Source organism: Cyprinus carpio, chromosome A11, assembly GCF_018340385.1.
Source record: "Cyprinus carpio isolate SPL01 chromosome A11, ASM1834038v1, whole genome shotgun sequence".
Classification (NCBI taxonomy): Eukaryota; Metazoa; Chordata; class Actinopteri; order Cypriniformes; family Cyprinidae; genus Cyprinus; species Cyprinus carpio.
Window position 1 is genome coordinate 22,314,070 of NC_056582.1, and position 26,859 is coordinate 22,340,928.

The 26,859-nt window shown below is 37.7% G+C and overlaps 1 protein-coding gene across 17 annotated transcripts in view; it reads left to right on the top strand.

Moving 5' to 3' along the window:
- LOC109098356 (calmodulin-binding transcription activator 1-like) overlaps positions 1-26,859 on the top strand; it is a 285,375-nt gene that overhangs the window by 114,291 nt on the left and 144,225 nt on the right. The window contains exon 1 of one of the 17 annotated variants that reach the window (XM_042766814.1): positions 10,711-10,777. The exons of the other annotated variants lie outside the window; for them this stretch is intronic. The gene's annotated coding sequence lies outside the window, so the exon portion shown is untranslated. Of the gene's footprint in view, positions 1-10,710; positions 10,778-26,859 lie in introns of those variants that run through there. 17 annotated transcript variants of the gene reach the window in all.

Here is a 26,859-nt window from a genome sequence, read left to right on the forward strand (position 1 = left end):
TCTACTTTTGTCTCCCAGCCAGCCATAAACAAATATAGTGAGATTTATTGATAAAGAATCTCCTGGAGGAATCCGGCTGTCATCGCTAACGTCTTGCTTGCACAGGTAATGTAAAGTATCGACCGTGGACACGATTCTGCCATGGTTTTTATATGATGCCGTTCCCAGAGGAGATCCACCCCCCTGATTAGATGTGTTCTGCAAGGTTTCCTCCACGCAGACGTTCTCCAGGCTTGCTGATGGGTCCGTGGCCATTCTCAGATGCAAGCACGAATCCCTGGAGAGGCCAGGGTGTTGGCAGAGGGTGTATGTTAAAAAAAAATAGTGATGTGCAGCACACGGGAGATGATTTTTTGGGGGATTCATGATGCGCCTTAGGTGCCACCTTCTCCTTCCCCAGCTTCCACTGCAAACCTAATATCGAGCATCACTACATTGATATTTCATATTTCACTTGCGAATAGCAAATGTTGCCATTCTCAGACAAGGGCACAGACAGCCTGTGGTCATTCCCGACTTACTTGAATTCGAGCAAATTTCATCCGTGGTTAATGGTGCGGCAGAGCCGGAAGATCAAAAAGTACATTATGGCTCTGTCTGTTGTCACTGAGATTGGGAAAGCTGATTTGTCTTAGGTCAGGTGACTTATTTAAATTCAGCTCTTTGCTGAACATGGAAAAGTAAGAGAACAAGACAATGTTCTACCAATTGCGTTCGGGAGATTGGTGTGTTTTGACGTCTTTCTGCAGTTGAAACAAGAAACCTTCTGATGTTGTTGTTTATTTTGTGCTATAACTAGTAAAGAGGAAGAGATGATCGGTTCAGGTGCCGCTTGAACAGAGGCGCTGCAGTGATCTTTCACCACACATTAAAGAGCCACAAAATGATTATTATTATCTGAATTTCTTACAAAATGACAACATTTGAAAGCTGAGACTTTGTCTTGTCTGTCGGTGTGTTTTCAGTGTCCTCTTTGCTCTGCAAAGAATTTTTCGCCGCGTGAGATCATGATGTGTGGCGTGAGAGCACCATGGCTTGTCTGAGATAGCAACAGTAACGAAGGGGGGCGGGTCTTGGTGAAGGGTCAATTCTGGGCCAAGAACGGCTCCTAATCGTGCCGTGCCAAACCAAGCTCGAGTGGAAACATAACTGGAACCGTTCTTAGAACTGTTCGGTCCGACGGTGGAAAAGCTGCTAAAGTACATTCATGAGTTTTAAATGCATTTATTGTCAGACACAGAAAACTGGGAAACATTGGTACAGAGGTCCAGATGGTTGAATCATTGTGTGGAATCACAGAGAGAACGCCACGCCAAGTGTTCTGTGACAGAGGGGGTTATTGGTAAAATGCTTGCCCTGCTGCACATGGCTGGAGAAGTCGTGAGGTCTTTGAAATATGATTTCTGTTGCCGGTCGTGATATGGCTCAGAGGAGCTGTTGATTTCCACAGTGCTGAGTGGAGCTGTTCCACACATGTACATTCACCTCTAGCTGTTTCCTCCACCTAAACCTTCTCCTACTGCCCACTGTTTCTGTCATAGTTTAACTGCAGGAAGGTTTACACTATATGTTTGGACACACCAACTCAATTTATTCTGTTTTTCATACTTTGGATTAAAGGTAAGTTATCAAAAATTGTGCTGTAAAAGATACAGTCTTTAACCTCAAACCTGAGCAGTAGTGTATTAATATAATAATGGACAAATTGTTTGTTGACAACACTAATTCCAAATATTTAAACATAAGCCTTTAGATTTAAAGGTTTTTATGGAAACAAATTCAGTCAGGTCTCTCCAAACATTTGACTTGTGCTTTATGTTTGAAATGCATTTGTCCAGGCTGTTCTGCTGTTTATTGTAATATTGCCATTTTGGGTTGTTAAAGGTGAAGTATGTCATGTTTTGCTATTGTTTTTACATTTCAGAAACATGAATTTGTAAGTTATTTGTTGTGCACTTTAAAAAGTGTAAACACTGTGGCACTTTGAGAATATTGCTCTGATTGCTTGAGCATCTCAAATCAGTTAAGTGCTGCAGAAATCACACACTTCACTTTTACATTCATATGACACTGATTGTGAGGAAGATTCAATCTTTGAAACTAGATATGGATTTGTGGAAATGCTCAGTCAATGAGGGTCATGCTTTTAAGCTGAATTTCTGAAAGTTTCCATTTTCTTGTTTTCAGTAAAACACCAGTGGTCTGTTTTTCCTCAGCTTCTGTCTGACTCTGTCATTCTTATTCTAATACATGACAGCATCACAGTCTTTGATTCCAAATTCGATTTGAATTTGAAATCCAAATTTGCCTATTTTCGTGTTCCAAGTCTTACTGTGAATGATTAATCACTTAATTGATTATAAAAAAAAAAAAATAGTATTTTCAATAACTCCATCTTTTCTGTTGCATTATGGATAAGATCTGTATTTTTGTATTGTTCCACTTATCTTCACATTATGAAACTAAAATTAGTTGTGAACATGTTTCATGTTGACTTCAACAGTCATAACTTGGCTTGAGTCTGACTTGAACAACATCAGCACTGATAGTGTGTTGAATCATGCTGAGCTGGGTGTGTTGGGTATTTCAACAGATAATCCAACCATGTTCTGTAACCATAAACCACATTTGTGCATGTGTGATCTGTGAACTCCCACCATCGCAGACATGCTCTAAAGATATATTCCTGGCGCTTGAGAGAACTATGAAAGTAAAAGGTTGGATAAAAGTGTGATTGAAACGTCTGCACCTATTTCTGAAGGCTAGCTTACTCCACAGCACCGCTGTGTATTTGTTTTCATGGCGCAGAGGCAGATGGATGAGGACACTCTGCCTTTCTGCAGTTCTCACTGACTAGTGAAGACTGAAACGCCTCGGGCGATGCCTGCAACCACAGGGAGACAGTCAGATGCTTACTCCTTTACTAATGTAACCACTCATATTCCCAAAACGCATATACACCACCTCAACCACACTCTGTTTTGTTTGATATATCGATTAGTCTCAGTTTTTTACAGGTTTTTTTGTTTTGTTTTGTTTTTTGGAAAATAGACTACCTTGCCAGAACCTTTTTAGTTGATGTTTTTTTTTTTTTTCTTCGGTTCACAAGTGCAATCAAAGGGAGTGAATCTAAACAAAATTGTCTGAAAAGTACAATGTATATTGTTTTCATGGCTCAACAGAAGCCAGTGGTGTGATATCCCTTTGATGATTATATACATGAGTTTTCATGCTTTGCATGCATAAATATTAGTTTTTCTTTGGTGAAATATTGAACGTTGTTGCAAATTCTGCTGATTTAAATACATAATTTAGCTGGCTAACATGTCACATTTGTGAGAATGATGAAGCATCAGTTAGAATGGGTTGAAAATTATAAACAAATCACTGTATACTATTATATGCTACAAAATCCAGTTTATGAATTATATCTGTCATGGAGTTTCATTATAGCTGTATAGTTTCCAGCTGTATTTGCATAACCTAATACATTTAGTGTTTAATGAAAAATGTAAGTTTGTTTTACTCTTAGCAGTTGTAAATGGCTGAAAGAGAGATTTTTTTATACATCAGATTATATTTACATAAACCAAAAAATACAATTCATTAGTTGGAGTTTTATTAGCATTTTTATGTCAGAAAGAAAAATATCACCTAATTTGTGTTTTATTATGTAGAAGCTTAGTAGCTTAGAAGTGTATTACTTTTTTTTTTCAAATAAAGATAATTGTTCTTATATATATAATATAATGACATTTTTTTTCTACCATGTTTTATATGGCAGACAAAAAAAATCCTTATTGTTGAGCTCTAGTTCATTCAACTGTTCATTCACTTATCTAAAAAAAACATAAGGTAAATGGTTTATTCAAGCTTGAACATACTGACATGTGATTTACTTGTAATTTTATGGCCTCCACATTTACTAATGCACTTCTGCATTTCTCTTGCTATGCTTAAACTAGATTAGTGCTCACCTGTATCTTGGAAAGAGTTACATGTTTATCCAAGGTCTTCGCTTTTGACAGCTATCCAAAAAAGGCGCACGCAGATCATTGGCGTTGCTCTCGGCAAGAGATCCAGAAAGAGAACAGACGGCTTTTAAATCAATAACACCCCAAGCCTGGGCAAAACTGAAAGTGATTACATGTTACAGCCAAGTGTTGATATATGAGATCTATTGACAGTGTCATGACAGAAGCACTGATGTCGGCTTTGTTACGGGTCTAAACGCACAATGCGGTTCCCATTTGCAGCTCCTGCATGGCTGAAAGTGCGTTAATTAATTATTGGAAAGAGCCCGGTCTCTTTATTTCAGTGTCCTTTGTTGCCCTTTCGCTTTAAAGTTATTTGTCTCTGGATGACCCTAGATTTCACAGCACATTGCCTCTATCGTGTTTTTTTCCGAGAGGGACTTCTTTTTTGCTGACAGAGAAGGAAATGTGATCTGTTAAATAAGTCATTCCCAAACGCTCACTGAGTTTTCGCCACCAGCAAAAGCGTTGAATGTGCTGAAAAGGCACGAGAGTGAGGCTAAAACAGAGAAAAGTGAGTTCTGTCGCTTTCTCTCTTTTTGTGTGCCCTGAAGATTTTAACCTGATTATGAAGAACAGCAGCATTTCAGAGGCTGGAGTCAATATTGTTTATCTGTCGTCAGATACGGTGAAGCGTCCGGGGTTTGGAGCGTCGTCATCACAGGACAGTTTAGACTGTTTAATGGAAGATGTGCTCATGCAGTCAGAACATATAGGAAAGCAAGCACCCGAAACACATGTAACATGATTCTGACACGCTCATGACACTTCATTATGATGATGGATCCGTGTGGTCTGCAGAACGGGAACAATATTGCTCCATTCCAGAATCAAGTGAGCTGCCTACCTAGACAGTATGTTATGATGACATTTGCAAACTCTGAGGCAGCATGGCATGAATCCTTTGCAATTACTGTCAATCTGAAAAATAAACACAAAAAATTACGATGAAATATATTAATTACAAAATATTAATATTAATTATAAGTTTATAATACTTTATTAAGTATTCCAAAATTACTGATGAACATATCTTAATCATTATTTTAAAAAAGGCTAATTTTACCAATTTCTATAATAGTTTTGAAGTCTTTTATGCACTCCGAGGCTAAATTGATTTGATCGAAAATACAGTAAAAATTATATTGTGAAATATTATGCAAAATAACTTTTCTTTTTTTGATCATATACAGTATTCATATAATTTATTCCTATGATGCTAAGATGAATTTTCAGCATCATTACTCCAGTCGTCAGTGTCATGTGATCCTTTAGAAATTATTCTAATATGCTGATTTGCTGCTCAAGATTTCAGTGTTGAAAAAAGTTGTGCTGTGTAAAATTTGTTTGTTTTTTCTATCTATTTATTTTATTTCAGAAATGCAGAACCCCAGAAGGGACAGTAAAAAAAAAAAATGTGATGGTAAAAAATAAATAAATAAATAAATGGGAGGAACCTTGCTACATTACTACTGTTGCATTCCCCTGAGAAACTGTGAAAAAGCTATATTTCAGTGCCTTTGTGATCTCAAAGTTTCTTGCAGGCACGCCATACTTTTGTAAAAAAAAAAAAAAAAAAAAAAAAAAAAAAAAATCCTCCTGTCTCATCTTTTTCTATCACCATATCCCCTTAGGAGCTCCGTATATTTATTTAAACTATTGTTTGTTGTTGTTTTCAGGAATTAGCCATTTAAGCCATGTTAGCTGGGATGCTTCCTGTGTAGATTCTGTGAGGCAGGTCACTAGGTTTCAGAACAGAGTTTATATGTGACAAGCAAACAACGACTCCAAATGCTTAATCAGTCTTTTTCTGACTTTCATTTCTTAATGAATATTTAATTCCATATTTAACCACAATAGTTGTTGTTAGGTTCATTTATGTACTTAGTCACTGAAACCCTGACCATACAGCTGGTAGATGCTGTTAAATAGTGCCTGGTCTATTGTGCAATCTCTCTCTATCTTGGCCAGTGTGTAGATGGATTTCTTGGGTGCTCTGGACTGGATAGATGTGGCAGTTTTCTGTGCTCTTGTGTTTTTGTCTGAGCACTGTAGCAGCAGTCAGTAACCGTGATGCATGTTGGGAAATTATATTACTCCTTGGCTGCAGTTCTCTCTCTCAAATACATCTCTTTACTCAAGTTTATTTATTTGTAACTTCATTGCTACACATTTTTTTTTTTCTAAACAAGACCAAAAGTAAGAATTGCTCATGGTTAAGCAATAATAGCCATAATAAATAGATCAGTCTTTCTTCAGGAGTGTGATGCAACGGTTATATCATGGCAAAGCATCTCATCACATTTCCAGAGAGGCAGAACACTCATGAAAGTGTTTTCCCAGCACTCCTCTTTAATTTAGATGAAAGAGGAGATTTCCTATAATCACTTACAACTCTCTTACTTATTTTTAAATCATATGACAAGTCTCTTCAGTGGTTTTTCAGATATTCATTTTGGCCACAAAAGCAGCTGAAATTGACCCTTTTTTTTCTTTTTACCTTAATTTAACAAGGATGCATTAAATTGATCAAAAGAGACAGTAAAGATATTTATAATGTTACAAAGAATTTCAGTTTTGAATAAGTTATTTTTGTTTAAACAGAAATATTACCTAGCAAAACTGTTTTCAAAATTGATAATAATCAGAAATGTTTCTTGACCAAATCAGAATATTAGAATGATTTCTGAAGGATCATGTGACACTAAAGACTGGGGTAATGATGCAAAAAAATCAGCTTTGCATCACAGGAATAAATTATATTTTTCAAATAAATTGAAATAGAAAACAGCTATTTTAAATTGCAATATTTCTTAATATTAGTGTTTTTACTGTATTTTTTCTTAAATAACTGCATCCTAAGCGAGCACAAGAGACTTTCATAAACATAAAAAAAATCCAACTCAAAGTTTTGAACCATAGTGTTTATTAACCAAATACTTGCCCATTACATAAACACTTCTGGGCAGATATGCTGCCATCCTGGAGGAAGCTGGTGACCTTCACCGCCACATTGCTTTCTTTATTGCCACATCAGCACTAAGTTCCAGCCGTGCCAAACATCCTGACAGACGGGCTGCCTCACCAAACAACAGCAGCCGACCGCTGACGTTCCTGACAGGGCAAACACACACCTTAATTAACGCCTGCCACGCTCCTCTAATTAAGGGATAGATGAATCTGCGCCGAGATTTATTGAGCAGGGTGAAGAAAGACACACAAACATTGGAAAATAGCTGGTTCGCAAACAATTTGAGATGAAATTAACACAGAGAGGAATTTGAGTTTTTTACGCAGACCCGTAAGCTTTCAGATGTAGAAGAAAAGGCGATAGATTTTCACACTGAGGATTAGATGGCCATAACATCAAAGCATAATTCAGTTTTATTAATGAATTTGTTAATGGTTCTCTTAGGAAGAAAAAATGGACAGTGATTTGGAAATAATTCATATTTTTCTGAAACATTTCAGTTACAAAGTCTTTTTGCATAGTTCTTTCTGAAAGTTCGGAATTAAAAAAAAAAAAAAAATGGCAGATAAAAATGTTATACTATAATGTTAAATTAGAGCCTAACCTGATTAAAAACTGTGATCAGATTAAAATCAAAGAAAATGCTTTTCACTGACAACTCTGTGCACTTCTTTAGATTTCTTAAGATTTATTTGGAAAAGACTTGGAAAAGCAAACCTCTTTGGCTACTTATATTATTATATAATAAACCCCACAACATTTTACTGTATTTTCCCCATAGAGTTGCATTTAAAATTGTCCAAACACTGAGATCCTCCATAGACTTACTGTAGAAAAAGAGCAAAAGCTTGTTGCTAGTTGCTAAGGTAGGATTGGCTAGTAGTGATTTAGGGCAAGGCATGGCAAAGTAACAAAAAAATCCTATAGGTTGATGGATTCACATGCACAGACGAACAGTGATCACGACAATGACTGATGCTTGTTTTACATTCTAGAACAGTTAACCCAACCAAACATCATGAAAATGATTTGTTTTAGTCATTTTTGTTCTTGCTTCCCAACTGTACAGTTTAGACATCCTCTCAGAGTGCAACACACTCTATCCCTGAGTATTTGTATTGGCTCCCTATGAGTAGAGTTCATCACATCTGTCTGGTTGTCTTCCATATAGGTGCTGTCTGCTCATCTCTCTAGCCTTCAGCCATTGATTTTTGATGGTGTAATAATATATGAGTTGTACCTGTGGCAGATAGACAGCTTCTGCGGAGATGAAGTTGAGTTTTTACAGCACACACTCAGCGGCAGATGAGGGCAGGAGGTTTTGATACGATTCAAATGGTTGGAGACTGAACTCGTGACCTCAGGGAAAGCAGCAGTTCCTCCCCCAAGATCAGGGAGGAACTTCACATTGTCCATCAACTTTTCCCATTTATCACAGTCAGGGAACTGGGAAACTGTTAGTCGGGTTAATTAGCTGCAGTGTTGAGCTATTATTGTGTGCTGTAGAGTATAAACGTTAAAAGCAAGGTGGGGGGGGTGGCTAAACACATTTACTTCAGCCAAAGCTACAGTTAAGATGCTTAAGTTGAGTTTAATGTTTAATTGTTCCTCTCACATTACATTTTACTTAATACATTTGAATGTACAAGTTTATGACTCTATGCATCAATAATGATTCATTTTAATGCCTCGTAAGAAAATTGGATGTAGAACTGTAATTTGAATTAGAATTTAAGGAAGTAGAGTTACAATTAATTCAGAGAAATTCATAAACCTATCTAGTGTGATTATAATATGACTAGAAAGGAAAGTTTGTCAAAACTTTCAGTATTGGCTTGACAAAGACTTTTTTAATCTTTAATCGGCCTGATAGTTAGACAGACCAAATGGATAAATAAATTAACTTTCATTTTATTGTCCATGGTGAAAGAACATGTGATTTGTTATTGAATTTGTTGTTAAACCAGAAATTGAAAGAGAGACAATTATTAAATTCTGAATTTTGCCCAACCATAGAACAAAGCCTAATGGTTTCAGGAATAAAGGAGCATTTCATTTTCTTCTGTCTTTGTTGTTGCATCCTAAACTAGAAGATGAAGTAAGTAGATAAGCAGATTTTGTTTGTTTGTTTCATGTTTTCTATGCAGAATGAATTTTAACACAATAAACCAGAGATGAGAGTATTACACTCATATTGGCAGCTGAAATAATAGTACAATTAGTTTTTTGGCAATAAAAAATAATACAAGTAGTCTAGCATTACTATTCTAGGACAGATGTAGACTCCCAAATCTTACAGTATATTTTCCCCCATAATCTAATATTGTACAGCATTACACATGTCGAGAAGGTGTGCTTGTGTGTGTCTTGGATGCACATTTAGTTTATCAGTGAGTTCTAGCATCAATCTGGTGGCACTGCTGATCTGGCATTGCCAGGCTTGGAAGCACATCTCAGATCACAGCCAGTGGAGGAAATTCAATATTCGATTGTGTCCCCAATCGAGCGCGAGCAGCAGCCTCAATCCCTGGCGATGACGAGTGCCACTGCGTTTCTGGAGTAGATCCCGGGTGAGCCCAAGCGGAGGACACGTCTCTCCTCCTTCCTGTCTCCGTCGGATCATGTATTCCGGATGGGGCCCGCATGTCGTGGAGGAAGCATGAAACGTTCCATCATTCCTTCCCCACCGGGGCCTCACTGGCAGAGTCGGGACGGCTCCTGGAAGCTTCTGCCTGGGATGTGACCTTCACTCCCTCTTCTTGTAACAAAAGGTGTAGCACATGTGTGGATGGTGGCGGTTTCCTCCCTGGCTGTACTTATTCTCTCACGATACGATGAAGAAAAGGTGTTGCATTGGTCGTCCAAAATTTGGTCGACCACAATCAGGAAATGTCTTATTTCGAGCGCTCTTTGATTTTGGCCTTCTGTAGCGTTACTGTATGTGACTTGTTTTGCTTTTGTGGTTTTAATTAATCTGCAGAGGCAGCTATTAATTGCTGTCGCTGTCCGTCTCGCTCACGAGCTGTAATGTGTATGATCTGAGTGAACTATTTACTGCTTCACTGTGCAAGTGGGGAGCTAAACAAGTGGAGAAGTTCAAAACAAATTAAAAACTTTTAGGCTTTTGCAATTATGAGGGAAATTGCTTGGATGAAGAAATGCGATTTAAGTTTTTCCATCTGTAAATATCCCTGTTTTAGTGAAAGCTGTGGACTAATTAGATGAATTAGATTTTTATTTACAAAAAATATATATATATATTAGTGCTGCTTTTGTAGGCTCTTTGCTATGGTCGTTATAAAGAAACCACACATCTAACCTGTCAATTACACAGCTGAGATTCATTTCACGATTAATATTTGATGAGTGTGTAGTATGTAGATGAGTATGCTGCTCGTAGGTGACACTTCATCTCTTAAACTGAATAATTCTCACACACACAGTAATGGGAAAATCACATAACCTCTTATAATGCGGCCGCTGTTTTCATTAATGACTGACCCTCTTCTCTGGCTCTCTTTCTGTCTCTCTCTCTCTCTCTCTACAGCTCTTGACTATCTGATAACATCCTTGCAAATGATAGTTTCGTTTTTATCATGGAAGTCAGCAGCCTTGGCACTTGGACAAGGAAAAACAATCTTGCCTAAGTGCCAGGATTCAGCCCACCTCTCTCTAACTCTTTCTTTCTCTCTCTCTCTCTCTCTCTCTCTCACTTCCGGTGTGACTGTTGGGCGTGCGCGTGGCAGAGTGGTGCGGGTGTGAATTGGAGACTGTGAGTGAATCTCCCTTTTTTTTTTTCCTTGCTTTGGGCTACTGTTATTTAATTGTTGGTGATTTATTTTCTTGTTGTTGGGCCGCGTGCTGCCGTGTTCTTTTAGCGGCCAGTATGACGGCCCCACGGTCGCAGTTTTTGAGTAAACTCACGCGGCGCCACGGTGTTAAAGTGGCGTCCGCGGTGAGCGTGGAAGACTGTTGTCTAGCTGTAGGAGAAGTTATAGGACATGAGAACATCATGTCAGCTTCTAAAATGAATAGTGCTATAGTTATTTTTCTTAACTCTGTAGAAAAGGCAAATGAGTTGGTTGAGACTGGAATTGTTGTTGACAATCTTTTTACTCCAGTCCTTCCACTTTCCATACCGTCCAAAAAAGTGCTGCTGTCAAATGTTCCCCCTTTCATAAGTGATGAAACATTAGTGAGAATTATGTCTCGATATGGCAAATTGGTGTCACCTATTAAGATGATACCAATTGGTTGCGGTTCGCCTCTCTTGAAACATGTGATGTCGTTTAGACGTTTCGTTTACATGATTTTAAAAGATGACGAGGAGCTCGATCTATCACTGCATCTTAAAGCCGATGATTTTGACTATGTTATCTATGTTACAACGGACAAAATGAAATGTTTTAATTGCGGGGAGACGAGTCACTTGGTCCGCGCTTGTCCTGTTAAAAAATAAAGTAAACAACTCAGCGAATGATGTTACAGCAGGCGAGCCTGTTGAGGCTGGGCCGCCTGTGGCAGAAACAGGTGCAGTGGAGGAGAAAACTATTGTGGATTCGTCTGAGAGTGAGGGCGCAGCGAATGTGATTCAGGAAACTGATCCCAAAGATGCGGTTGATGTAAATGCATCGGCCACTGCGAGTGCTGAAAGCTTGAATGTTCAGTCTCGTAAGTCTGCTTTTAAGACGGACAAGAGACAAAGCGATAGCGCGGTCAACGTTTGTCAGCCCGTTTTGGTTGGTGATGTCATGTGAAATGGAGACGGGCCAAAGTGAATTCAAAGTTCCATCTAAAAGAAAAAAATCTGTTGAGTGTCAAGCCGTTAAGGCTAAGAAAGTAGATGTAGAGGAGGTTTATGGTGAAGACGGAATAGAAAGTGGCAGTGAGTCTTCCGATTCCAGTGTCAGTTTATCTCAGAGTGATTTTTCTAGCCAAAGTTATGAAGTGGATGACATTAAGCTTTTTCTCAGAGCCACCAAAAATAAGAGAGGGGTGCGTGTGTTGATGAGTATTTTCCTGACATTAAGCAGTTTGTTGGTAAAACTAAGTCTTTTATGTCGGAGGGGTTGTTTACCAACAAAGAGGTGTATCGTTTAAAGAAGATAGTGAGAAAATTCACTTCTGATGATGCCAATGAAGAGTCTGAGAAAGCCTAACAGCTTCGTTATTGATGTTGGTGTGGGTGGAGTGCTGCTATGTTTTTCTTGTTTCCATCTTTATCTTCTTTTCTAAAGATGAGTGAAGTAAATATTGCAACGCTGAATGTAAATGGTGCAAGAGAAATGAAAAAAAAAAGAGCAGAAATATTTGAGGTAGTTAAACAGAGGAGAATTGATGTTGTTATGCTGCAAGAAACACACAGCGACCTAAAGAATGCCGCTGATTGGGCAGGGGAGTGGGGGGGGTCTCAGTTTTGAGCCACAAAACCTCACTTAGTGGAGGGGTGGCCATTCTTTTTGCTAAAACTTTCAGTCCACATTCTTATCAGGTTGAGGAAAATAGTTAAAGGTAGGCTTTTAAAAGTAAGAGCTACTTTTGAACAGTTTGTTTTAGTTTTTTATTTGTGTGTATATTCCAACCTCAGCAGTAGAAAGAATTGTTTTTCTGAATACATTGTGCTCGGTTTTTACAAAAATGCTGTGGGGAGGAACATTTGTTCTTGGGTGGTGATTTTAATTGTACGTTGTCAAATTTGGACAGGAATCACGTTGAACCACATTTACCCTCTCGAAATTTATTAACCCAGCTTGTTAAGACACACGATTTGTGTGACATCTGGAGACAATTTCACGAGAAACAAAGACAATATACTTGGACTCATATTCGTGACAGTGTGATTTCTCTGGCTAGACTTGATCGATTTTATGTTTTTAAGCATCATTGTAATATTGTAAGAAGATGTTTAATTACACCACTCAGTTTCTCTGATCACAGTATGGTGCAGTGTTCTGTGTTTCTAAATTCTATTAAACCAAGGAGTGCATACTGGCAGCTGAACACCAATTTGTTAAGTGACAAATATTTTAAGAGCACGTTTAAATTGTTCTGGGATGATTTCAGAACTACAAAGAGTTCTTTTAAATCTTTACGGCAGTGGTGGGATTTTGGAAAAGTCCAAATAAAACAATTTTGTTTACAATACACTCAAAACGTCACTAGAGAGATAACTTTGAGTATGAACACCTTGGAGGCTGACATTTTAAAACTTCAAGAAATGGCTGAGACAACTGGTGCCCGAAGTTATTTGTACTCTCTTTTAAATAAAAAGACACAGTTGGCTGATTTGCTGGGTGGCAAAACACAGGGGGCCCTGGTCAGGTCTCGGTTCCAGAGTTTGGACCAGATGGATGCTCCATCAAAGTTCTTTTTTCAACTTGGAGAAGAAGAATGGGCAGAGCAGGGCCATCCATGCCTTGCGCTCTGAATCTGGGGGTTTATTAACTGACCCTGCTGACATTCACAAGAAACCAACAACTAAATATCAGGTGCCTTGAGCACAATGAACTTGGAGCCAGATACAGGGGTGAAAGTGAGTTTTTTGATGACTTACCTCAGGTATCAGAGGAAGCCAACACTGAAATCTCGGGTGCCTTGAGCACAGGAGAGCTGTATAAGGCTCTCCAAAAAATGGAGTCTGGAAAAGCACCGGGAATTGATGGTTTGCCAGTTGATTTTTATAAATCTTTCTGGTCAGATCTGAAAGAGGACCTTTTGGAGGTGTTGAATGAAAGCCTGGCTGAAGGTCAGCTGCCTGTGAGCTGCCGTAGAGCAGTACTAACCCTCCTGCCTAAGAAGGGCGACCTTACAGAGATTAAGTGTTGGCGGCCAGTATCATTACTCTGTAGTGATTATAAACTGCTCTCTAAAACTTTGGCCAACAGGCTAGCAGGAGTGATGGATAGTGTCATCCATCCTGACCAGACTTACTGTGTTCCCCGTAGATCAGTATTTGATAATATTTCATTGGTTCGGTGATGTTTTGGAAGTCTCCAAGTTGTTAAATTTAGACTGTGGGTTAATCTCTTTAGACCAAGAGAAAGCTTTTGATCGTGTTGAGCATTGCTACTTGTGGAGGGTTTTAGAGGCTTTTTGGGTTTAGTCAGAATTTTATAAATTCTATTAAAGTTCTTTATAGTGACGTTCAGAGTATTCTTAAGGTGAACGGTGGTTTATGTGCTCCTATTTAGTGTTCATAGAGGTATTAGACAGGGGTGTTCGTTGTCTGGTATGCTTTATTCTTTGGCAATAGAACCACTCTTACAGCAAATAAGAGCCAAACTCCATGGTATATGTTTGCCAAACTGTAAGAAAAAATCTTATATTGTCAGCATATGCTGATGATGTAATAGTTATGATTACCAGGCAAAGTGATATTCAGGTCCTGTTAAGATTACTTAGAACATTTAAAGGTTTATCTTCTGCAAGAATAAACTGGGGTAAAAGTGAGTCTTTATTGATAGGTAAGTGGGCAGATGGGAAGCCAGAACTTCCTGAAGGGTTAAGTTGGGGAAAATTTGGTTTTAAATACTTGGGAGTGTTTTTGGGTGATGAGTCTACAGTACAGAAAAAAATGGGAAGGAGTCATTGAAAAAGTGAAAGGTCGTCTAAATAAATGGAAATGTTTAGTGCCGAAGATGTCGTACAGAGGTCGTATTTTAATTATTAATAATTTGGTTGCATCTTCATTGTGGCACAGGTTTGCCTGTGTTGACCCGTCCCCTCACAACTGTTAACCAAAATCCAGGCTATTTTGATAGATTTTTTCTGGGATAAATTGCATTGGGTCCCACAGAATGTGCTATTCTTGCCAAAAGAAGAGGGTGGACATGGGTTAATACACCTTCAAAGTAGGATAGCAACCTTTCGTTTGCAGTTTGTACAGAAACTACTAGTTGGTTCAGTTGATTTTAAATGGTGTGCTGTTACATATGTAATTTTACAAAACCTTGAGGGTTTAGGACTGGATAGAACTCTTTTTCTAATGGATCCATTGAAACTGAATACTTCTAGCCTGCCAGTGTTTTAATAGAAATATTTTTAAAGTTTGGAGTCTTTTCTTTTTTAAAAAAGCAGAAAGTCCACTATCTCTTCATTGGCTACTGGAAGAACCTCTAATGTGTGGAGCACGTCTGGATTTGTCTGTCAGTGGACTTTTCCCAGGACTTAGTAAGACACTCATTAATAGTAAAGTCACCAAATTGGGACAGCTATTGGAAATAGCTGGACCTGATTTTAAGAATGAGGAGGGAACGGCTCAACGTTTGGGATTTAGATCAACGCGTCTGATTGCACAGCTTTTAGAGAAATGGTCAACAACTCTTAATGCTACAGAAAGGACTCTGCTGACTGAGTATGGTGATGGCCTCTGCAACCCAAATCCTAAAGACTCTTTCCTTGTTTGTTTTTTTCTTTGAATTTAGAAGGGGTTACTGGTGTCTTTTTTGAAGTTGTTGACTCCATGTGTGTAGATTTCTTTTCATGCACTGGGAAAGTTCTGTATAAATGTTGTGTAATTAATTTTAACAAAAAAATGTTAAATGAGAGAACTGATACTCCATGGCGTGCTTTTTTTAAGTTGAGTATGGATAAGAAGCCTGAGTGGAGAGCACTATATAAACCACCGTTGACCAAAAAAACAGGTGATTTGCAGTGGAGAATTCTTCACGGTGCTGTCGCTGTCAATGCTTTTACTTCAATTATAAATCCCGAGATTGATGCGGGTTGTCCTTTTTGCACGGAGAGAGAGACTATCTTTCATACATTTGTGAATTGTGCTAGATTGGAATCTTTATTTTTGTGTTTAGGCAGGTATTTTTAAGAATTATAATGAATCTTTTTCTATGGTGCTATTTGTTTTTGGTTATAAATATGTAAGGAAGAAAAGGTTTATTTGTCAATTGCTGAATTTTATTTTAGGCCAGGCAAAACTGGCCATCTATGTAAGTAGAAAGAAAAAGATGGAACAAAATTTGGAACCAAATGTGGTTACATTGTTTTTTTAAACATGGTACAAGCAAGAATACTGATAGATTTTAGATACTATAAACATATGGATGATCTTGCTGCTTTTGAGGAAATTTGGTGTTACAATGAAGCTTTGTGCTCTGTTTTTGAAGGTGATTTGGTTTTTACACGTTTGTGAGGTATTAAATATAAATGAATATTGTAATTTAATTGTGTGGTAAATTATATTTGTAATAAAAGGATGTTAAAATTCAAAAAATTCTCTCTCTCTGTCTCTCTCTCTCTCTCTCTCTCTCTCTGTCTCTCTCTCTCTCTCTCTCTCTCTCTCTCTCTCTCTCTCTCTCTCTCTCTCTCTCTCTCTTCTACCTCTCCAGCACAATAACGCCCTCTCCTTATCATCGCCTGAGGTATACAATTGACCAAAACAAAAAGATAACCTCAGAGAGGAACAAGGCCACTGCAAAAGAATAGAGAAAATATAGACAGATGGAGAATAAAAGCCTTTAGGAAGACAAAATAATGAAAGTGACTTAAATGTGAGAGAGTCTAAATGAACAAGAAGGAATAAGAAAAAAGTGACAACTCAAGTTCTATACCTCTATTTTGCATTTAGGTTTTATGCATTTGACTGACACTTTTAAACAAAGTGACTTACAGTGCATTTGAACTGCAGTTTTTATTTGTTTGGTGCGCACCCATATTTCATAAATATTTCTTATTTATATGTAATTCAGGTATTCCCAAACTTTGGGGTAATAAGTTAATTAAGTAATTAAGTATCACACCTGCATGTTCACAGTTCTCAGATGTTGGTTTTAATGCTCACATGATATGCAGGAAATTAATTGAAATATTAAATCTTTTTTAGTCATTGTTTGGTAACACTTTAGAATAGGGAACACTTATTCACTATTAACTATGACTTTTCCCTTAATAAATTCCTAATTTGCTGATTATTAATAATTAGTTAGGTAGTTGTTAAGTTTAGGTATTGGGTAGGATTAGGGATGTAGAATAAGGTCATGTAGAATAAGGCGTTTATATGTGCTTAATTAGTACTAATAAATGGCTAATTTTCTAGTAATATGCATGCTAATAAGCAACTGATTTATTTAATTTTATGGTTTGATTCATTATCAGCTTTTCATTAAACTCATTAACCCAAAATGGTACGAATGATTATCCTATTTAAATCCATGTGATAAACGAGTTAAAAGAAGAGGTTAAAAGAAATTTAAAAGTAATGAAAAAGTAGTCTGAATATGTTACTTAAAATGTTTAATGTAATGGATGGCGTTACTAATTACATTTTTTGTCATGGAATTTGCAATCAGTAACAGACTACAATTTGTAAGTAATCTACCCAGCACTGGTTATTACTTTTAGCTCATTAGTTATCAATATCATTGGGCATGTTGGGCATAACACAGATCAGGATCCTAGTAAAATCTTAAGCTTCTTTCTCATTTCTGCATTGCTCACAAATCGATCTCTAGCAGATGATTTTTTTAACACAAAGGTTACATTTCACACATGCAGAATCCAATTTTCTCTGTCTCTGCATTCTTTCATAATTCATAAAAGACATGTGTCCTGGAACCTGTTGGCATATATTAATATTAATGACCCAAAACAAACATCATCACCCAGCGTGACTGATCACACTCTACACAAATGTTTACATGTCTATGAACAGCTGGAACTGAGTTCTGCAGATTAACCTTAAACAGCTGCTGTGCTGTGAGGAAGGCACACCTGAAAAAATATCAGAACAACAGAAGTAGAACTTTAGCCTGTTTGCCCCTATTGGCCCTCCACGTCTCTCAAACCACATAGCGAGAGTTATTTTCTGTGCTGAGGTGACAGGTTTGCCTGCCAGCTCTCTGTATCAAACAGCTGGAGAGCTGTGCGTGCAGCTAATGCTAAAACAAGCTGAATTGTTGTGGTCTGTTTACTGATGTGGGTCTAAAGGTTAGCAGATCAGGCGGAGCTGCTGTTAGTCATCATGCCCTGAAAATCAGAAAACTTCAAACAATCGAAAGTAGACAAATACCTATTCACAATAGCATTCATATTTTTTAAAAAAGCAAATACATGACTATTTTCCTTTTTAAAATGAATATATATTCACAGTAGCATTCACATTTTTAAAAAAGCAAATAAATTTTTATTTTTTTTTTATAAATTGGTATTCACAATAGCATTCATATTTTTAAAAGCAAATATATATATTTATCTCTTTCAGATTTCTTTATTTAGTTACTTTTATGCATTTTGCTCTTTCAGCTTCTTGTAATCTTGCTTTAATCTGTTATTTTTTCTTATTCTTTCATGTATTTTATATTGCTAACAATTCAGTTCTAGGTTGTTTTTTTTTTACTAATATTCTGATTTGTGAAGCTATTTTAGCTGCATTTTGTGTATGACATCCATCCATTCATTCATTCATTCCACTGTTTATATATATATATATATATATATATATATATATATATATTTTTTTTTTTTTTTTTTTTTTTTGTATATCTGTGAAGGACCTTGAGTTGCATTTTATGCATGAAAGGTTCCATATAAATTATTATTATTATTGTTACTTCTGTTTTTAGGCAACAAGAAATGGCATTTAACCCCTTTTTACCTGCATAATCTGCGTATTTAAAAAAAAATATTCCAGAAAATTAATCCTATAATGGGTATCGACACCATCATCTGTAAAGAAAGTCGTTTCATAGACAGAGCAAGCTATTTGATTCCGTTTTTTTATTTTTATTTTATTTATTTATTTATTTATTTTGGCTAAAAGTTTTTGAAATATTCTGCAGTGACATGCACTTTACTGCCAACAAACAGATACTGTTTATAAGAAGGTAAAGGCAAGTTTGATTTCCTGTTGACCTTTAGACTGTTAGGGGATGATTCTGTCTTTGGGTTGAGACATGTTGACGAATGTATTCATGTTCTGCATTGTCATTTTAAGGCACAATGTTGTCGTTCACACTTACTGTCCTTCTCATCTCCTATTCTCAGGACCCCTTAAAAGTGCCCCAACGGTGTGGTTACACAACTAGCACTTGATTAATTAAACCACTTGATTTAGTTCTTCTTTTGTCCAAAAGTTTTCAGGTGGAGGTTCCTGGAGGACCAGACTCAGGACCACTCTATGACCTGAACCCCCTTTTAATGGTCCTCTCACCTTCCCTGCCCTTCTCTGGCAGCGTTTCCAGTCAGACTTCTTTTAAAGTATGCCACAGTACATTTCTCCAGTCCTCTGCCAACCCGAGTGAACATCAATCTTAGAGCACTGTGATGTCCTCTGCACCTTTGCTGGAGTCGTTCTCCTTGAGCCAGCGTCTGGACAGGCCAACCACACACATCCACTAATCAAAGCGGGCTCTGGAGCGGCATCTCCACAAAGTGCAAGAGAGACATTGGCAAATGACAGTTAAAGGAAACATTTATCTTTTCTCTGCAATAAGCTATAGAGACTCCTGAGCGTCGTGTCAGTCTTGGCGTGTGTGTGCGCATGCGGACAGTATGAGGACCAGTGTGGCGGACGCGAGCGCTATGATTAATGGCTCAATTTCCTCTCCCACTTTTTAAAGTGGATTGTCAATTTGCTCTCTGTGATTTGGTGACGTTTCATCTACTGAGTGGGTGGGGAGACAATGTAAAAGATTGTGGATGAGCAGTTTGATTACGATTATTGAGATGACAGAGAGACTCTAGGAAGGACTTCATCGCTTTTTTGCTGCTGACCTTGGGAGGGAAAGAGAAAGACACTTCAGTTTGTAGCACAGACACATGTGGAAGCACATCTCACTGACATACAGGCCTAGAAGAACAAGTTCATAATGTTAGTTTCTAAGTACCTCCCTTGGAATAATTAAGGTTTTTTATTGTTTGTTAAATAAGTCTCTAATGCTCACCAGGATTTATTTGATTAAAAATAAAGTAAAAATAGTAATATTATGGAATATTATTACAATTGAAATGCAAAGCTGAATTTTCAGCATCATTACTCCAGTCTTCAGTGTCACATGATCCTTCAGAAATCATTCTAATATGCTGATTTGCTGCTCAGTTCTTATCAATGTTTACAATTTGTTTAATATATATTCTAAATATTTTTGTGAAAAACAATTGTTTAGAATTATTTGATACAATTTTATTATTGAAATGTTATGTTATAAAGTATAACATTAAAATGTCTTTAATGTTACTTTTGATCATTATAATATGTCCTTGCTGAATAAAAGTAGTATTATTATTTATTATTATTATTTTAATTTTAATCTTGCTTATCCCAAACTTTTGAATGGTAGTGTATCACTGTTTTTATAAAAATAATAAGAACCAAAAACGTTTTTTAACACTGATAATAATCAGAAATGTTTCCTGAGCAGCAAATCAGAATATTAGAATGATTTCTGAAGGATCATGTGACACTGAAGACTGGAGGAATGATGCTGAAAATTCAGCTTTGCATCACAGAAATAAATTACATTTTAAAATACATTTAAAACAGTTCTTTTAATCTGTAATCATATTTCACAATATTAGTGTTTTGTTGTATGTTTCATCAAATAAAATCAGCCGTGGCAAGCATAAGAGACTTTCAAAAACATTTAAAAATCTTCATTATTTCAAACTTTTGACAAGTAGTGTATGTTTGTTCACACCTTAGTCTTTCCAGGCTGCCCTTAAGGAACCCCATGGTTACGCAGATTAAAAGTGATGGTGTGCTAACATCAGAGCTGACCGTACCACTTGATAACGGTATGTGAGTGTTGGTTTAAGTGCGTTCAGCACAGTTCAGCAGGGTACACTCTGACTAATACTCATTTTGAAAACTGCCAGCCATCTATGTAATGCAGGATTTAAGGGTACCTGTGGGGACCATGGCAGGAACCAAGTGTGATGGAGTCCTGCGCTAATGAATCAGGGCACGTGTTCAAAAAGGATTTGTCGTGCAAAATTTTCTTCACCCTGCAGCAAATTGTGGAGGAGAGTATTTTCAGCAGAATGAGGACTCTGTCCAGCTTTCTTCACGGGGCCTCGGGGAGCAGTTTGGGCTTGAAGTGCATTCGAGTTCGGTCAAATGAGAGTCAGTTTTAGGATGACCCTCAGCAGAACTACAAGGCCTCCATGGTGGCCTAAATTAGAAACTTAATATGAATTATGCAGAAATCATTCAGAGATGTAAGAGCGGGCTTTTTAGCTACTGTCTGTCCCATATCTAATTTTCCCTCATTATTATTATTATTATATGTTAAATGTTTTAAATTTGCATTTATTTTTATTATTATTTTTTTTATATACATATAGTGTTCGTGCATATTTGTCCTTCAAAACTGACAAACTACAAACCACCATGTCTGTCTTCATGGCAAGACTGATCAACCCAATGAAAAGTCTCCTCTTTTCTGGTACTTATCTTAAGGGCAATTAGCATTTTCAAATCATTGGAGACATTGAGTTTTAATAGGACATATTTTTATAGAAACATGTCTAAATTTGTTATAAATTGATTAAAATCCTGCCTTGTGCAGTTTTTGTGTACATAATGAATCAAACCACAAGGAATTGCCGAAAATGACATTTTAAGCAATTTCACAATTACAAACAAAGCCCCTTTTTCACACATTTGTGTACAGTGTTAGTGATTTTAAAATTCAGTAAAAGTCATGTGATGCATCATGATTGATTATTGCTGTCACTTCTAATGCCCGTTCCTAACATGTTAAAATGATTTGTCATACTGGTGCATTGCATTAGCGCACTACAGTTCTTGTAGCTTATTTTTAAAGTTATTGACATTTTTGCCTTGACTAATTCTAGTGTTACCCATGGTCAAGCAATGAAACACTCCTCTGAGCTGAAGCGGGTCGGCTTGATCACTTCAACAATGGGCTTTATCAAATAGTGACTGACACTTTGAATTAATAGCTGGAGTAATTGGACTAGATAGTCGTTACACTTTATTTCACAAGCTCAACTGCGACGTGAAACCCACACCTTTTCCACCACGACTGTTTTGCAGCTCGAATGTTTCCCTTTAAATAAACCTGTCAGGGAGTCATATTGTTCATGACTTCTTATCTTTCATATTGGGAACAACAGAGGGAGACGGATGGCAGGCCTGGCCTTTTGAAACAGTTAGCAGGATTCGCTCATGTCTTCCTTTGGTGTCGAATTGTTAGAAGTGTTTCAAAGATCATTTTCACAGGAGGCCGATTTGCATTTCATAAAGTTTAGCAACAAGCAACCAAGACGTAAGCCTGAGAGAGAGGGGGAGAAGAAGGCATTGTTTGTATGGAAGAAGACACTTCATTTTGTCTGGAAAGCCGGCTCCTGCTCACACACCTCTCTTGACTCTCGTTTACCCCCTACTATAGTTTAAAGAGCGCTTTGAGGAGTTTCACATCTGTCGGCTCCTGAGTGGCAAACTTGGAGGCGCTCATTGCCAGTCAGAGCGAGGCGTCGGCGCCGCCCTTCAGGTTAAGTGCAGGTTAGGGAAAGAGCTGCCTGGAGCAGGTTCACTAGATGCCGAACGACTGGCTCCCAGTGTTCATGGGAAGTTTGAGGGAGGGGGAACTGGAGAAACGAGGAAAGGAGGAAGGGATGTTTTCTGGCAGAACACTGAAGCCCCGAGGCCTTCGTCTTCATTTCAATGCAAAATGACTTTGTCATATAATCTCTTTGGTGACTAAAGCTCTGAGTTAGGAGCACGGAACAGAGGAATAATAAGGCAATGAGAGCAAAGAGGATGGGAGGAGTGCTGGGAAAGTGTAGGAAGCACTAAAAGCAAGCTTATCGGAAAATGAGGAAAACTATGGTGAGAAGGGACAGTAAAGACGAGCGGGCCGCTGAGAATTGACTCCTGAATAAACAGAATTTGACAAAGGCCCGGCTCCCCGATGCTCGGTATCTGTCTTGATGCTTGTTTGCCAAATTACAGCGGGTCATTGTTTTTTATTCAGTCCATCAGTGGCAGTGCCAGGATACTCCCGGGGTCCCAGCGTAACAAACAATCAGCCAGTGAAAATGCCTGGCCCAACGGTAAACAGGATAACAAAGAAGTATGTGTTACGGTCACATAAGATGATGGAATGCTTTGTGAAATTATAACTTGAAAACAATGAAGGCGGTCGTCGGTTGAGTTGGCACATATGCCTGACATCAGAAGCCATGTATGATCTTTCAAATGATGAAACTAGCAGAATATCCAATCTCACACTCCATAATGCTAGCTGGATTTTTCCTCATTTGCTCAGTGTTATTGCTGTTTTGGCTAATTAGTGTGGATGTTGTGACCTTTTGTTTGGCATCCAGCATGTTTGTCTATGAGTTTTTTGGTACACAAAACCTGCAGTTCAGTAATCAGATGTTGATTTTTTTTTTTTTATTTACTTTTTATATTTATTAACATATTACTATCATCAATATAATAATTTTATAGTAATGTTATCAATATAATTAGACAAACATTTCAAAATGATTTTTCCTTTGATCTGACGCAGAAGATTGTGGCAAAATATAATTTATTTTGCTGTGGAGCTAGAGAGCCATATCTATCTATCGTCTGTCTGTCTGTCTGTCTGTCTGTCTGTCTGTCTGTCTATCTATCTATCTATCTATCTATCTATCTATCTATCTATCTATCTATCTATCTATCTATCTATCTGTCTGTCTGTCTGTCTGTCTGTCTGTCTGTCTGTCTGTCTGTCTGTCTGTCTGTCTGTCTGTCTGTCTGTCTGCTTTTTGGTCTGGTCTGTCTGTCTGTCTGTCTGTCTGTCTATCTATCTATCTATCTATCTTTATATCATCTATCTGTCTGTCTTCCTTCCTATCTATTTATCTCTCTGTCTGTCTGTCTTGTCCTTCCCTTCCTTCCTGTCTCTCTCTGTCTGTCTATCTATCTATCTATCTATCCATCATCTATCTGTCTGTCTGTCTGTCTGTCTGTCTGTCTGTCTGTCTGTCTATCTATCTATCTATCTATCTATCTATCTAGCTATCTAGCTATCTATCTATCATCTATCTGTCTGTCTGTCTGTCTGTCTGTCTGTCTGTCTGTCTGTCTATCTATCTATCTATCTATCTATCTATCTATCTATCTTTTGTCTGTCTGTCTGTCTTTCTATCTATCTATCTATCTTTCTATCTGTCTATCTGTCTGTCTGTCTGTCTGTCTGTCTATCTATCTATCTATCCTATCTCTGTCTGTCTGATCTATCATTCAATCTATCTATCTTTCTTTCTTTCTATCATCTATCTGTCTGTCTGTCTGTCTGTCTGTCTGTCTGTCTATCTATCTATCTATCTATCTATCTATCTGTCTGTCTGTCTGTCTGTCTGTCTGTCTGTCTGTCTGTCTGTCTATCTATCTATCTATCTATCTTTCTATCATCTATCTGTCTGTCTGTCTGTCTGTCTGTCTGTCTATCTATCTATCTATCTATCTATCTATCTATCTATCTATCTTTCTATCATCTATCTGTCTGTCTGTCTGTCTGTCTGTCTGTCTGTCTGTCTGTCTATCTATCTATCTATCTGTCTGTCTGTCTGTCTGTCTATCTGTCTGTCTATCTATCTATCTATCCATCCATCTGTCTATCTCTCTATCTATCTCTCTATCTGTCTGTCTGTCTGTCTGTCTGTCTGTCTGTCTGTCTGTCTGTCTGTCTGTCTGTCTGTCTGTCTGTCTGTCTGTCTCTCTATCTGTCTGTCTGTCTGTCTATCAATCTGTCTGTCTGTCTCTCTATCTGTCTGTCTGTCTGTCTGTCTGTCTGTCTGTCTGTCTATCTATCTATCTATCTATCTATCTATCTTTCTATCATCTATCTGTCTGTCTGTCTGTCTGTCTGTCTGTCTGTCTGTCTGTCTGTCTGTCTATCTATCTGTCTGTCCAACTGTTTTACATTTATTTAACACATAACCGACTATGTTTACTTGAATACTCCACACAACGGGCATTATGACATTACTGTGTGCATATTTGACCATTCAACCACAATAAAACATGAAAGAGACCAGGGGCACATTCTTCGTATGTCGCTTAATACATCTGAGATGATTTGAAAGATGCCAGATCTTCTAATCATGATAACTGATCTCTTGCTAATCTGGTTTTTCAAAACGAATTTGTGGATCTGATTAAAATATCTGGATTAAGTTTAAACATTCTTATAGTAATATATAAGTTTAAAGTTCTAAAATTACTGCACATTCTCCTATTCCCTGTAAAGGGCAGATGTAATTCAATGAAATCAGAGCAAACGGGATGCCAAATTGCTGAATGTAAATTTAAGAATATTGAATTCAAATTAATTGAAATTCATTGCATTAAGTGCCATTTTTAAAAGGATAGTTCACCCAGAATGAACATTCTATCATAACAACATGTTGTTCAAAACCTGTATGACTATCTGTTTTAATCTATAGATTAAAATATTCCAATTCAAAAATTCAGTTGGAATTAAAACGCACTCTTGATTCTTTTCTGAATGATTCACAGGACACTTGTGTCTATGAACACTTCCTCTTTCCTCTTGGCTCTTTAATGCACTACTCATTTCTCCTCTGTTAGACCCATCCCTCCCCTCTTTGCCTTCAGTAATGAGGGCAGCAGGGTTAAATTGGCACTGCACAAGCTGGCATCTCTAAATTGAAACCAAGAGAGAACATTGCCAGTTGTGTTCCCATACACTTCCCTGGGCCTTCTGCCTGTTCTCAGAGCCGAGCCAAGAGAGCATATGGCCGCATGTAGATACGCAGCGAATCTTTCGTGTGACTGTCATCTGAACACTCTACCCTAGTGAAGAGCATCCTGATGTGTCTGTCCTGTAGACGTGCGCCACTTGTTACCCAAATCCTCTCTCTTTAGCCACATTCTACTTTATATAAAGCCTGAGCAACTGTGAAAGAGCTGCTAACATATATGTGACGTACGTTGTCTCTGGATTCTAGAAGAGGATTCTAGACACTAATTCTACTCACACTTTGCTCAAATGAGCCCACTGGTGCATAAAATGAGATCGGGCTTTCAACTGATCTCAGAATTCAGGCACAAGTAACTAATGTGCACGTGAATGTTGTCTTAAGCTCTCTGGTGGTGGTTGCACAGCGATACGATGCAGGATCTGCCACTTGTCAGACGAGTTGATAGTCGATATGGCATGCTGATTGGCTGTGGGACTCGAGATGCGATTCGCCCCTCTGGGCTGTGTAATCTGTCTCCTGACAGCTGCTCAGTGGGCAGTCTGAACACTTTACGAATACCCCATAGTGACGAATATACGATGGTCATCCTCAGGTCAAACAACCGTGACTCTCATACCTTGGCTCAGAGATGGACGAGTCGCTCATACCAATGCTCAAACCTTGTTTCATAAGATCATGTTGTTGAACAACACTCGTTAAGTTTATATGACAGTGTTTTGTGGTGTTTAAATGGAGTACTCTAGGTTTATAAGGACTGCAGAAGAAAGCTGGTCAATTTTACAGCACCTGAGAGAGAAACAAACTCCCTCGGCTTGGATACATTTGTTTTAATAATTTTAATAGTCTGATAACATTAAAGGCAACATGTAACCTGTTTTTCTTCATAACCTCGACTCAAGGTTATGACCATACAACACTTATCTATAGTGTGATCACATCCATCCATCCATCTTCATGCTTTTTGACTTGTTTACACTGTTAATGTAACAATTTGGACATATGGCTGAGTTCTGTGCCAATGGCTGAGTTATGGCACTGTATGTAATGTTGTTGTTGATAATGTGATAACTAGGATTTTGTTTCTTCAAATCGAAAATATCTGTCAACTAATATCTCAACTGATATATGAGATTAACATTGCATTGTTTTTGAACTATATCAGCA